Raw genomic sequence first — 12,312 nt, forward strand, 5'->3', positions numbered from 1 at the left:
ATTTAAAGTATTATGGTTAATGAGATTATGAATTATGATTATGATTATGAATAAGTTATGAAATTAGTTTATGATTATGATTAGTTATTATAATGAAAGATTATGATTATTGATTAATAAGCTAGTTAAATAAATGTGGTATTATATTTATAAGATTAGGGTTGTTGAATATGATTAATACAAATAAAAGGTTTATGATTTTATGTACATGAATGAAGGTTAGTAAATAATAATGATAATGATACACATGCATGCATGCATGCATGCATGCAAACGTATGTATGTACGTGTATACATTGTAGATATACGTGTGTGTATGTATATGTAAAAATATACATACGTGTATATGTATATGTATGTATGTATGTATATGTACGTGTGTATGTATGTATGAGTGTGTATGTGTAAGTATATAAGGTTAGTAACCATAAAAAGTTAAGTATTATAAGTGTATATACATGTACCATATTTTTATTTATATATATAACACTTACATATAATATATACATAAATATCATATAGCTATAAACATATACATGTATTATAAGAATAAAGAATATATATGTATGTATCACATAGGTGTATATTTATATATGTAACACATATAATGATAAGATTACATAATAGTTGTTTAATTAAAGAATAATACTATTATTATTATAACTTATAAACCTATCTATATGGTAACACTTAAGTACACTAAGTTATATTATCACCTATATATATATATATATATATATATATATATATATATATATATATATATATATATATATATATATATATATATATATATATATATATATATATATATATATATATATATATATATATATAATTAATAGGTACGTCAATAATTTGTTATGTGTATACACCTATAACATGAAGGTTATAATTAAAGATAACGTACAAAGTCTACAAACATCACCGCTACTTGTGGCCTAGGGTGGTCCTTGTTGCCTTATAAAAACTGCTTGTGGATTTCGAATGCCATGACTTAGATTCTGGTCAAGAATCTTGGGCGCCCGGTAACAACAGATCATTTAAGTGACTTGCATGATAGCAACGAAGTTTGGGCAAGATTGTACAACATCTTTGTGATAAATTATAACCCGAACATAGTAAAATTAGAAACTTGCTATAAGTGGAAGCTTTTCATAAATAGTAGGTTTCCAAAAATAGAAACTTTTCTCGAAAACCTTCACTTTTAATATAGTTGCTATATTAATAAACATACTTTATGTCTGTTAGACATTAATTAATCAAATGTTATACCTCTACGTTGAGATCTCCGATTACATACTCTGTTCATACTTCTTGCATAGAATATCTTACTTGCTACTAAGTTGAACTTCATAGCCCCGCTTTTACATATTTATTGAATTTTATAAATCTTGGGGTGAGACACATGCTTACTTTTAAATGATTTATAATTTAGACACAAGTGCCTACACTTTTTTATATGCAACTTCGTGAGACTATTGTTAACTTGTATTGATTATATCTTTACATGCAAATCCCCACCATAATATCGTTAATTGCTATAATTAAAATGTTGCATGCTTAATTATTGTGAGTAGGCCTATTGAGAGTGACGTCTCTACCCATTGACCTATCATCAAGTGGGTACATAATAATGATTACCGACACCCGTACAGTGTCAGGGGTTTTATGTTTAGCTCGATATTATAACTCATGGCATATCGATATTTTGATGTTTTGAACTAAATCTTGTGGTATAAAAACTTGTTGATTATATAAACCTATGATGTTCACTCAACCATTGTGTTGACATTTTAAGCATGTTTATCTCATGTGAAGATTAGCTTATGTGCTACCCTATGACGTTTAGCTAGCTGATGCATTGGAGTCCACATATCTAGAACATATCATTTGTTATTTACTTATGAATATCATTATGTAAAAAGTTATTATGTATCCGCTGCAAATAAAAATTTTTTCTATTAAAAACGTCTCATTTAGAGTCATTCTCGCTTATATACTTGTGTTGTGATATTGTGAAGTCATATTTACCCCCGGTCCTATTTGGGGGTATGACAGATTAAGACCCCTGGTTATACTGTATCTGAAGATTCTATGAACTCGGTATGGCCGGAGTTCCCGAGAGGCATCTAATGCGCTTTTAGGACATGAAACTTAGGAATTTAGACATGAATGACCTAGTATGTCTATTAACTGTTCCAAAGAGACCTCTTAGGAGCTGTTAAGATCTATTTAGTGCCTTGACTGTGTGACCCAAACCTAACGCATGTTCTTGTTTGAAAGTCGTCCTAGGATTAAGTCATATTAGCTGTGTAGGTATCTATTAGGTTTCTATCTGCTTTACTTTCAGTATGTCAATTGTAACACTGTATAATGTTTAGATTGGTATGATCACATTAGTATGATGAAATGGTTGTTAGTTTACATTAAGGGTTTGTCAACTTAACCTGACGGACTCCTTTCGTTTGTGATCAGTGTTCACTCAATGCGGCACGCTGTTATTTAGTTATCCAAACTGATAACGAGGGTTAGGATTAGAACTTAACTCACTAATAAACCTACTGCTTTACTGAGGATAACCTCTGAGGTATAGTTACCTTTCAATTATACAACCAAGTGACATACTTTTAACTACTCAAAACGAGAACTTCGAGGGTATAGAGATAAGTAGGTCTGTGTAATTGGCTCATCCAACCAGATCTACACTAATCCAATCATAGCTTTAACATAAATATAATTACCTTTCCCTAGCCCAAACTGATATCTTAGTCAACATTTCCCCGATCTGCACACTCCGGATATCCCTCCATTACCGTTACTTTTCCATAATTAGGATCATTAGCTTAAAACCAACTACTATCTTTTATCTGGGTAATTTAACCAAAGACAATTATCCACTTGATCTTGAATTCGTTAGACCATTCAAAAACACGACCCTAGGTTAACTTACACCTTCTACCTTAGAAAGTTAAAAGTAAATTTAAGCCCCGCAAAATATTAATAATAAACCACTGTTCTCCCTCTGGATAGCTGATTCTGACGCCTTGCGGCCTAATGACACCGCATAAATAAAACCGTCCATTTCGGTCATATCAAGAGATAGACAAGTTTTTGGTGCCCTTACCGGGGATCGAATAATTTGATTGAGAAAGATTTTAAACAGACAAAAGTATTATTTGGTGGTGTCTAAGAAAGACAATTATACACGGACTTGGTTGTTGGATTTTCTAAACAGTCTTCAATTATATTGGAACAAAAAGGATCATGCCTCTCCGTAGTGGATCAGGCCACTTAGGTTCAAAGTAATATGTAAGAAATCATATATATTAGAATATCCGATAAGGTTAGCGACCGAATTTCAAAAATAATTGTTTTAATTAAATTATCGATCCTTTTAGTTAATTAATATTTTCTAAAAGTTACTTTTTTAGTCCTTTTAAATAGAAAATCTAAAAAATGGAACAACAAAACACCCTTGGTTCTATGCAAAAGTCATGCTTCGAAGACAAAGGAGAACCAGTCACCTTAGGAACCGAAGGAAAACCTGAAATCAGTTCACATATGATCAAACTGGTCAGCAAGATCTGTAAATTTCAAGGATTTCCGACTGACGATCCAAACTTTCACCTAAATTAACTTATCAGTCTAGTTGACTCTTTTAAGAAGGAAGAAAACGAGAAAAATATTTTGAAACTTCATCTTTTCTAATATTCTTTGTCTACACGCTCTTTAACATGGTTTGATGAGCTTAAACCAAATTCAATACATTCATGGGAGGAATTAGCCACCAAATTTTTAAACAAATTTTATCCACCTTCCCTACAAACCTGTTTAAAAAATGACATCACAAACTTTTCTCAAAAAGAAAATGAGTCATTGTGTCTAGCATGGAATAGAGTAAAGGTGATGCTTAAAATATGTCCGAATCATTCGTTAAGTCAGGCATACATAATCTGCATGCATTACAATGGTTTGACCAATGATGATTAGTCTCTCCTATACATGGCCTCGCAAGGCAATTTCATGTCACGAATAGCAGACGAAGCATGGATTCTCTTAGAAATGATAACTGCACAATAGGAAGATTGGAGCAATGAAGCTGCTGAGAAGGATGACATCTTCACTCAAACGGTAAAAGTGTTGAAAAGGACAAACAATTACAAATTAGCCAATAAGAATAAAGGACATAATCTGCAAAGAGCCTACCATTTGGTAGTGCTCCTCCCATGATCAAAAGCAGCCAATGATAGATGAGAATCTTCCTTGGACATCTAACATTCTAGAATAACCACGCACGTGTTAAGAACATGACCTGACCGGTTTATTGAAATCATATGGTAAACTTAACTTGAATCGTATCAGCAAGTTGGCCTTTTAGAAAGAAAATAGTGTCATTTGCTTGTTATGCTAAAGTTCATCTTGCTAGTTGTACTGAAGTTCGTTTGCTGGCCTGGGTACTGGTTCTTCTTCTTTGCTGGCTTGCCTTCAACTATCAAAATCTTTATTCATGAAAGCTTAACTACTTCAGTTTAAGGACTGAAGTAGGATAACCCCTGACCCTCTTGAACCAGCTCCAAAAACAACTATATGATAAGAAAGAGATGGAAACACGACCATTGCTTGACATGACTCGGGTGTAACATCTTTTGAGCTTGTGATGGTTTTATTGTTGGTTACATTTCCCAGCTCACCCGCATCATCCTCCCCCTCTAAAAAGGAACTTGACCTCAAGTTCTCGAGGTTGTCATCTTCTAAGTATGGCATCAAATCACCCACATTAAAAGTGCTAGATATAGCTGTATCACCAGGCAACTCGACCTTGTAAGCATTATCACCAACTTATTCTAACACCTTAAAAGGACCCTCAGCTCTTGACATCAATTTGTTCTTCCTTTTTGCTGGGAATCTTTCCTTCCTTAGATGAATCTAAACAAGATCACTAGGAATGAAAGTAGGCCACTTTTTGTGTTGGTTAGCTTTAGCCTTGTATTGCTGGTTGGTCTTCTCAATTTGTTCTTTCACATGCTCATACAACATTTTCATTTCTTTTGCTTTTGCTTCTGCCTCAACACTTGCTTTAGGCTCAATTGCAAAAGAAACCAGATCAATGGGTGTGATTGGAGTTGCACCATAGCAGACTTCAAATGGTGATTTTCCTGTGGAGTAATTAGGTGCTCTGTTGAAAGCAAATTCAGCATGTGCAAGCTTCAAATCCTACTCCTTCAAACTTTTCTTCACAAGTGTTCTTAGCAGCATTCCCCCAGTTCTATTAGTCACTTTAGTTTGACCATTAGTTTAGGGATGGTGAGAAGTGCTGAATAATAGCTTGGTACCATGCAACTTCCATAATGTCTTCCAAAAATAGCTTAAGAACTTTGTATCTCGATCAGACACAATGGTTTTGGGAACTCCATGAAGACGAACAATCTCTTTGAAGAATAAAGCAGCAATAATAGTAGCATCATTTGTTTTGTTGTAGGCTATGAAATGAGCCATCTTTGAAAATCTGTCAACAACAACCATAATTGAATCTTTGCCTCGCTGAGTTCTTGGCAATGTAACAATGAAGTCCATGCTCAACTCTTCCCATGGTTGGTTGGGAACAGGAGGAGGAGTATACAAACCCTTGTGAAAAGCTGACTTAGCTTGAAAGCATGTAGCACAACGATTAATTACAGCTTTAACATCTTTATCCATACATGGCCAATAAAAATGTTCATTTAGGATCTCCAAAGTCTTGTTAATCCCAAAATGACCAGCTAAACTGCCTACATGTGCTTCTCTAATCAGCAACTCCCTGATTAAATCTTTTGGAATACACACTCTGCTGGCCTTGAATAGAAACCCATCATGTTCAACATAATCTCTTTTGAACTCAGCAGGTGAACAATTTAAAATTGGAGCAAAGTCTGGATCAGCTTCATATAACTCCTTAACAAATAAGAATCCAAGAACTCTAGCTTCCAGAATTGACAATAATGAATATCTCCTTGATAGAACATCAGTAACAACATTAGAAGTACCAGCCTTGTGTTTAGAAACAAAGGAGTACATCTGCAAGAATTCACCCCATTTTGTATGCCTTGGATTTAGCTTGTGCTAACCATTAATGTATTTCAATGCTTCATGATGAGAAAAGAGAACAAACTGCCTTGGCTTCAAATAATGAGACCAATGATCAACAGCCCGAATGATGGCATAAAACTCTTTATCATAAGTTCTATAATTTAGCTTGGCCCCACTTAGCTTTTCACTGAAATAAGCTACTGGTCTTTTTCCTTACACTAGCACAGCTCCAATGCCAACACCACTTGCATCACACTCAATTTCAAACAGCATATCAAAATTAGGTAAAGCAAATATAGGTGCTGAACTTATCTTTTCCTTCAATGATTCAAATGTTGATTGAGCAGAACCGGACCATTCAAATACCCCTTTCTACAAACAATCAGTAATTGGAGCAATAATTGTGGAGAAGTCTTTAATAATCTTCTATAAAATGAAGCTAAACCATGAAAACTTCTGACTTCAGTGATGGAAGAAGGACTAGGCCAAGACCTGATTGCTTCCACTTTAGATGGATCCATTGAAATGCCTTCTTTAGAAACCACATATCCAAGAAACACCACTTAGCTAACAAAGAAATCACATTTCTCCATCTTTGCATATAACTGATACTGCCTTAATAGCTCAAATACTTTCCTTAAATGATCCAAGTGTTCTTCTTTAGTTTTTAGTACACTAGAATGTCATCAAAGTAAACAACAGCAAACTGTCCAATAAGTGGCCTGAGCACTTCATTCATAAGTGTCATGAATGTGCTGGGTGCATTAGATAAGCCAAAAGGCATAACCAACCACTCGAATAACCCACCTTTGATCTTGAAAGATGTCTTCCATTCATCTCCTTCTTTCATTCGAATCTGATGATACCCACTTCTAAGATCAACTTCGAAGAATACACAAGAACCATGCAGCTCATCTAGCATATCATCTAATCTAGGTATGGGATACCTATACTTGATGGTGATGTTGTTAATAGCTCTGCTATCCACACATTCTCATCGAACCATCTTTCTTTAGAACTAGTAAAGCTGGTACTGAACAAGGACTCATGCTGGTTCTAACATACCCCTTTGCAACTAGCTCATTAACTTTCTTCTCTAATTCTTTTTCTTCATGAGGAGAACATCGATAAGCTACTTTGTTAGGAAGAATAGACCCAGGTACAAGATCAATTTGATGTTCAATATCCCTGATTAGTGGAAAACCAGCAGGTAACTCAGTTGGGAACACATCAGCAAACTTCGGATAACAATGCTTTTACCCGAGCTGGTACTTCATCATGCTAGTTCAACTCATCGCTTTCAACCAGTAGCAACAAGTAAGCACGAGTACCACCCTTTAACTCAGTATCAACTTTAGCTTGACTCATAAACAAAGTCTTTTCATTCTTAGCAGTAGGGTCAGCTCTAGATATTTCACTATGCTTTAAAGAAGTGAGGGTGATCTTCTTTCCATTCACATAAAATGAGTAAGTATTTTAGTGTCTATTATGATAGACATAATTATCAAATAACCAAGGTCTACTAAGCAGCAAATGACAAGCATTTGATACCTCCTAAATTATACAGTTTTTTAATAACATTTGAGGTGTTATCTTAGTATTTTAGAGTCATTTTAACCTCGAAACACGCTAAAAAGGATAAAAATGGGAAAAAGCTATTTCTAATGATTTTATCAAAGTTATGTATCAAACAGGATCAAAAATACAGGAAATTGCAGACAGGCTAAGGAAGCTGCCGGCATGGATTCCATGAAGCCGTCGGCTTGGAGTTACATACGTCAAAATGTTCCAGAATCTTTGTGAAATTGAAAGAACTTGTTGATCAAGCAAAAAGGCAAGGAGGCCGCCGGCTTCATCCTGAAGCCGCCGGCCTAATAAACACAATTTCTCAACTTATCGACCAAGTTCAAGTAAAAATGGAAACAAAATCAGAAAGATTTGTCGGATCTTTGAAGCCGTCGGCCTTCCCTGAAGCCGCTGGCTTAGTGATGACGGTTAAAAGATTTGTGCTTGCGGATTAAGTTTAACTTTTGAAAGGGGTCACCGACTTAAGGCAAGCCGCCGGCTTCCCACTGAAGTCGCTGGCTTCCCACTAAAGCCGCCGGCTTGGCCACCGAATCTGAACATTATAAATAAAGGCCTCTGGTCTCAGTTTTCATATGCAGTTTTTAGAATTCAATAATTTTGCTTAGTTCGTTTTTCTTTTTAGGGTTTTCTCTAAACCCTTAGGTTAGATTTATTCATTGTAAATAAGATTCATTCAAGTTATTAATTCAAGTTTCTTACATCTAGCTTTTCAAGGTATGATTCTATCCTTATTTTACTGCTTTATTTATTTTATTTACTGTAATTGTTTCTGTTCGTCTTCTGCTATGAACTAAACGTTCATAGTGGTTACGTGGACGAAAACTGAACTTTATCTGGAAATCAGATGAAGTCGCCGACCTCACAACCCCAAGCCGCCGACTTGGATGGGAGGAAGCAGCCGGCTTCAGTGCTTCATCCGTACAGTTTCTGGTTCTTTTCTAGATCTGTATGGTCAATTTTCTGTAATAATAATTGAACTGTTTCGAATCTGTTTTGCTTAATTACACTTGTTTTCCATGCTTAATGATTAAACAACATGATTTTAGGGTTGAATAGTACTTAATCCGATAATCTATTATTCGATTCATGCTACTTGTTTAGATCTAGTCCATCAAACTTGTTAAATTGAATTGCATGTAACTAAGTTAAACAGCATAATAGTGATGAACTTGTTTAATTGGAATTAGTTTATATAATAGAGTTTGATATTGTTAGGCTTAATCGAAGAACCTTCGTTTGGATTTGTTTAATTAATGTTTGCATGTGAACTTAATAGTAATTGACTTTCAGCTAGTAACTTGAGTTGATCTACTTGATGTTTAATAGCTTATTTAATTTGTTAGTCTATTTGCATATTGATCTTCATCACAAGATTGGTATGTATCATGTAATTGAATTGAACATGAAGAATTAAGATGTTAGTTATGCACATCACATATCTAGCATATGCTTTAAGTCCTACTTGTTGAATGATATGCGACACTTAGCTTAGCCTATTAAGGGATAATAATTGGTCTATGATTGTTATTCTGCTTTGTGTTACCATAAGTCATGAAACTTGCCTAATATGATTTCCTTATGAATTAGTTGTTCATGTAACTACTTTTACTTTTATCTGTTTATTTTGTATCTTAAGTTTCCTGCTTTATTTTATTCTGTTTATCTCAAAAAGCATCTCTTTCCTAAGAGATAAATCTATCCCATAAAAGACATAAAAATATATCTTTAATTCTTTAATAAGAATTAAACTATAGAATAAAACAACTTATAACGCATCTACGCTCTTTTGGGACGATAACCTAAAATACTACCTCTGATCGGGTTTTGTTGCTCATTAGGGTGTTAAAAGTGTATTAATAAAGGTTTTATAAATTTAAAAGTTTGAAAGGCAAATTAAGCACTACACACTTTTGCACATCAGCATTGTGACGCCCCGTACAAAACCATCATGTACGGATCATCAACAACAAGATTATTACGAGGTCAAACGCTATATGCTGTTTAAAAACCAATTTTCGCATTCATGAAAAGATAAAATTTTACAAAAGATAACGTGCTTCTACAAATAGAAAGCATAAATATAAGTACGTGAGTTAAAGGTCATTACAAAGCCATTATTCAGAAATAACATAAGTTGTGAATGCAAAGTAAAAGTTCCGTGATTGAGACATCTCTAAGTAATGCAGCGGAAGTCTAACACATCGAGTCTATAACAGCAAGTCTATAACACCAATACTATAACAGCAAGTCTAACAGTGGAAGCAACAATGTCTAAGAACCTGAGAAATACATGCTTAAAAAGTCAACACGAATGTTGGTGAGCTATAGTTTGTTTGTAATCAGTAATGTAATGTAGACCACGAGATTTCAGTGCTTCAACCAGCGTTTCAAATCAGTATTTCAAATCAGTATGATAAAGTATATGCTTATCCGTGGGCACCCGCTAACTAATTTAACGTAATATTACCCCCTAAAAGTACACTTGGAGAGTGCGTCTGTTTACGAAGTATTAAATACCCATTGAATGCTAGCGCGACTAGCTCAAGTGGGGATGTCAAACCCTATGGATCCATATCTAAGATTCGCGTCCACCGGTTCATAAACCAATGACTAAACGTTACCGAGCTAAGGAGAATCTTTGTGCCGTTATGTCACCCACACATATATAAAGTTTAAGTACTCGTGTCTAGTATGTAAAACATAAAAAGCGCATGTATTCTCAGTCCCAAAAATAGTTAAAGTAAAAAGGAAAGCTATAACTCACAGTGAATGTGCAGCAAAAGTCGATACTAAAAGTATGCAAGTAGTAAGTCGGTCCAAACAAGTAAGTTGGTCGATCCAAAAAGGTCCTCAGCCTAAGTCAAAGGTTACTAAGTCAGTATATTATCCCCAAAGGTTTAAAAGTAAATAAATTAAGTCTTAAGTATCAACATCATCATCATCATTCGTAAAAGATAAAGTAAGTTTTCAACAAGAATAGAGATCGAAACAAAAGGCTGACTTTGGACAGCTGCTACGACCTCTATACAAACTGAAAAGATGTGTGGTCAGTGGCCAAGGCTCCATATGTGAGTCCTCGTATCGCTATCCAATTTTCAGATCCCAACTCGATGTTGTGTGACCGTGGGAACGGTTCAAGCGCGAGTAGGTCAGAATTTTCAGCAAGTCATTACAAAAGCGTAGTGATTTTCGGAAGACTATAAATCCTAAACCGTATATCGGATTTAGGCGAGTCTTAAATGAAAAGTCATCTACTCAAAACGAACTATCTGAAAATCAACTTTTCAGATGTCCCAGGTGTAGTGACCCGAACTTTTCCATGTTTATATATATATTAAATGAAATTGTTATTTACATGATTAAGTGTTTCCAACATGTTAAGCAATCAAACTTGTTAAGACTTGATTAATTGAAATAGGTTTCATATAGACAATTGACCACCCAAGTTGACCGGTGATTCACGAACGTTAAAACTTGTAAAAACTATACGATGACATATATATGGTTATATATATAGTTAACATGATTTTATTATAAGTATGTATCTCATTAGGTATTTTAACAATGAGTTATATACATAAAAATGAGACTTTTAATTTAAGAAACTCGAAAATGATATATATAACGATTATCGTTATAACAACGTCTTACTAGGTACATATGAATCATATTAAGATATTGATACACTTGGTTAATTATGTTAAATGATAAGTAAATATATTATTAAGTGTATTAACAATGAAATACATATGTAAAAATAAGACTACTAACTTAATGATTTCGAAACGAGACATATATGTAACGATTATCGTTGTAACGATATTTAACTGTATATATATCATACTAAGATATATTATATATCATAATATCATGATAATATAATAATTTAACATCTCATTTGTTATAATAAACAATGGGTTAACAACATTCAACAAGATCGTTAACCTAAAGGTTTCAAAACAACATTTACATGTAACGACTAACGATGACTTAACGACTCAGTTAAAATGTATATACATGTAGTGTTTTAATATATATTCATACACTTTTGAAAGACTTCAAGACACTTATCAAAATACTTCTACTTAACAAAAATGCTTACAATTACATCCTCGTTCAGTTTCATCAACAATTCTACTCGTATGCACCCGTATTCGTACTCGTACAATACACAGCTTTTAGATGTATGTACTATTGGTATATACACTCCAATGATCAGCTCTTAGCAGCCCATGTGAGTCACCTAACACATGTGGGAACCATCATTTGGCAACTAGCATGAAATATCTCATAAAATTACAAAAATATGAGTAATCATTCATGACTTATTTACATGAAAACAAAATTACATATCCTTTATATCTAATCCATACACCAACGACCAAAAACACCTACAAACACTTTCATTCTTCAATTTTCTTCATCTAATTGATCTCTTTCAAGTTCTATCTTCAAGTTCTAAGTGTTCTTCATAAATTCCAAAAGTTCTAGTTTCATAAAATCAAGAATACTTCCAAGATTGCAAGTTTACTTCCAAGTTTTCTAAATCCATTCCAAGTAATCATCCAAGATCAAGAAACCTTTATTACTTACAGTAGGTTATCTTTCTAATACAAGGTAATAATCATATTCAAACTTTAATTCAATTTCTATAAC

At 33.9% G+C, this 12,312-nt stretch overlaps 1 pseudogene; it reads right to left on the reverse strand.

Moving 5' to 3' along the window:
- Positions 1 to 4,929: 4,929 nt before the first annotated feature.
- Positions 4,930 to 12,312, reverse strand: part of LOC139899254 (uncharacterized) — a 61,732-nt pseudogene continuing 54,349 nt past the window's right edge.

The sequence above is a fragment of the Rutidosis leptorrhynchoides genome, chromosome 1, assembly GCF_046630445.1.
Source record: "Rutidosis leptorrhynchoides isolate AG116_Rl617_1_P2 chromosome 1, CSIRO_AGI_Rlap_v1, whole genome shotgun sequence".
In the NCBI taxonomy this organism is placed as follows: domain Eukaryota; kingdom Viridiplantae; phylum Streptophyta; class Magnoliopsida; order Asterales; family Asteraceae; genus Rutidosis; species Rutidosis leptorrhynchoides.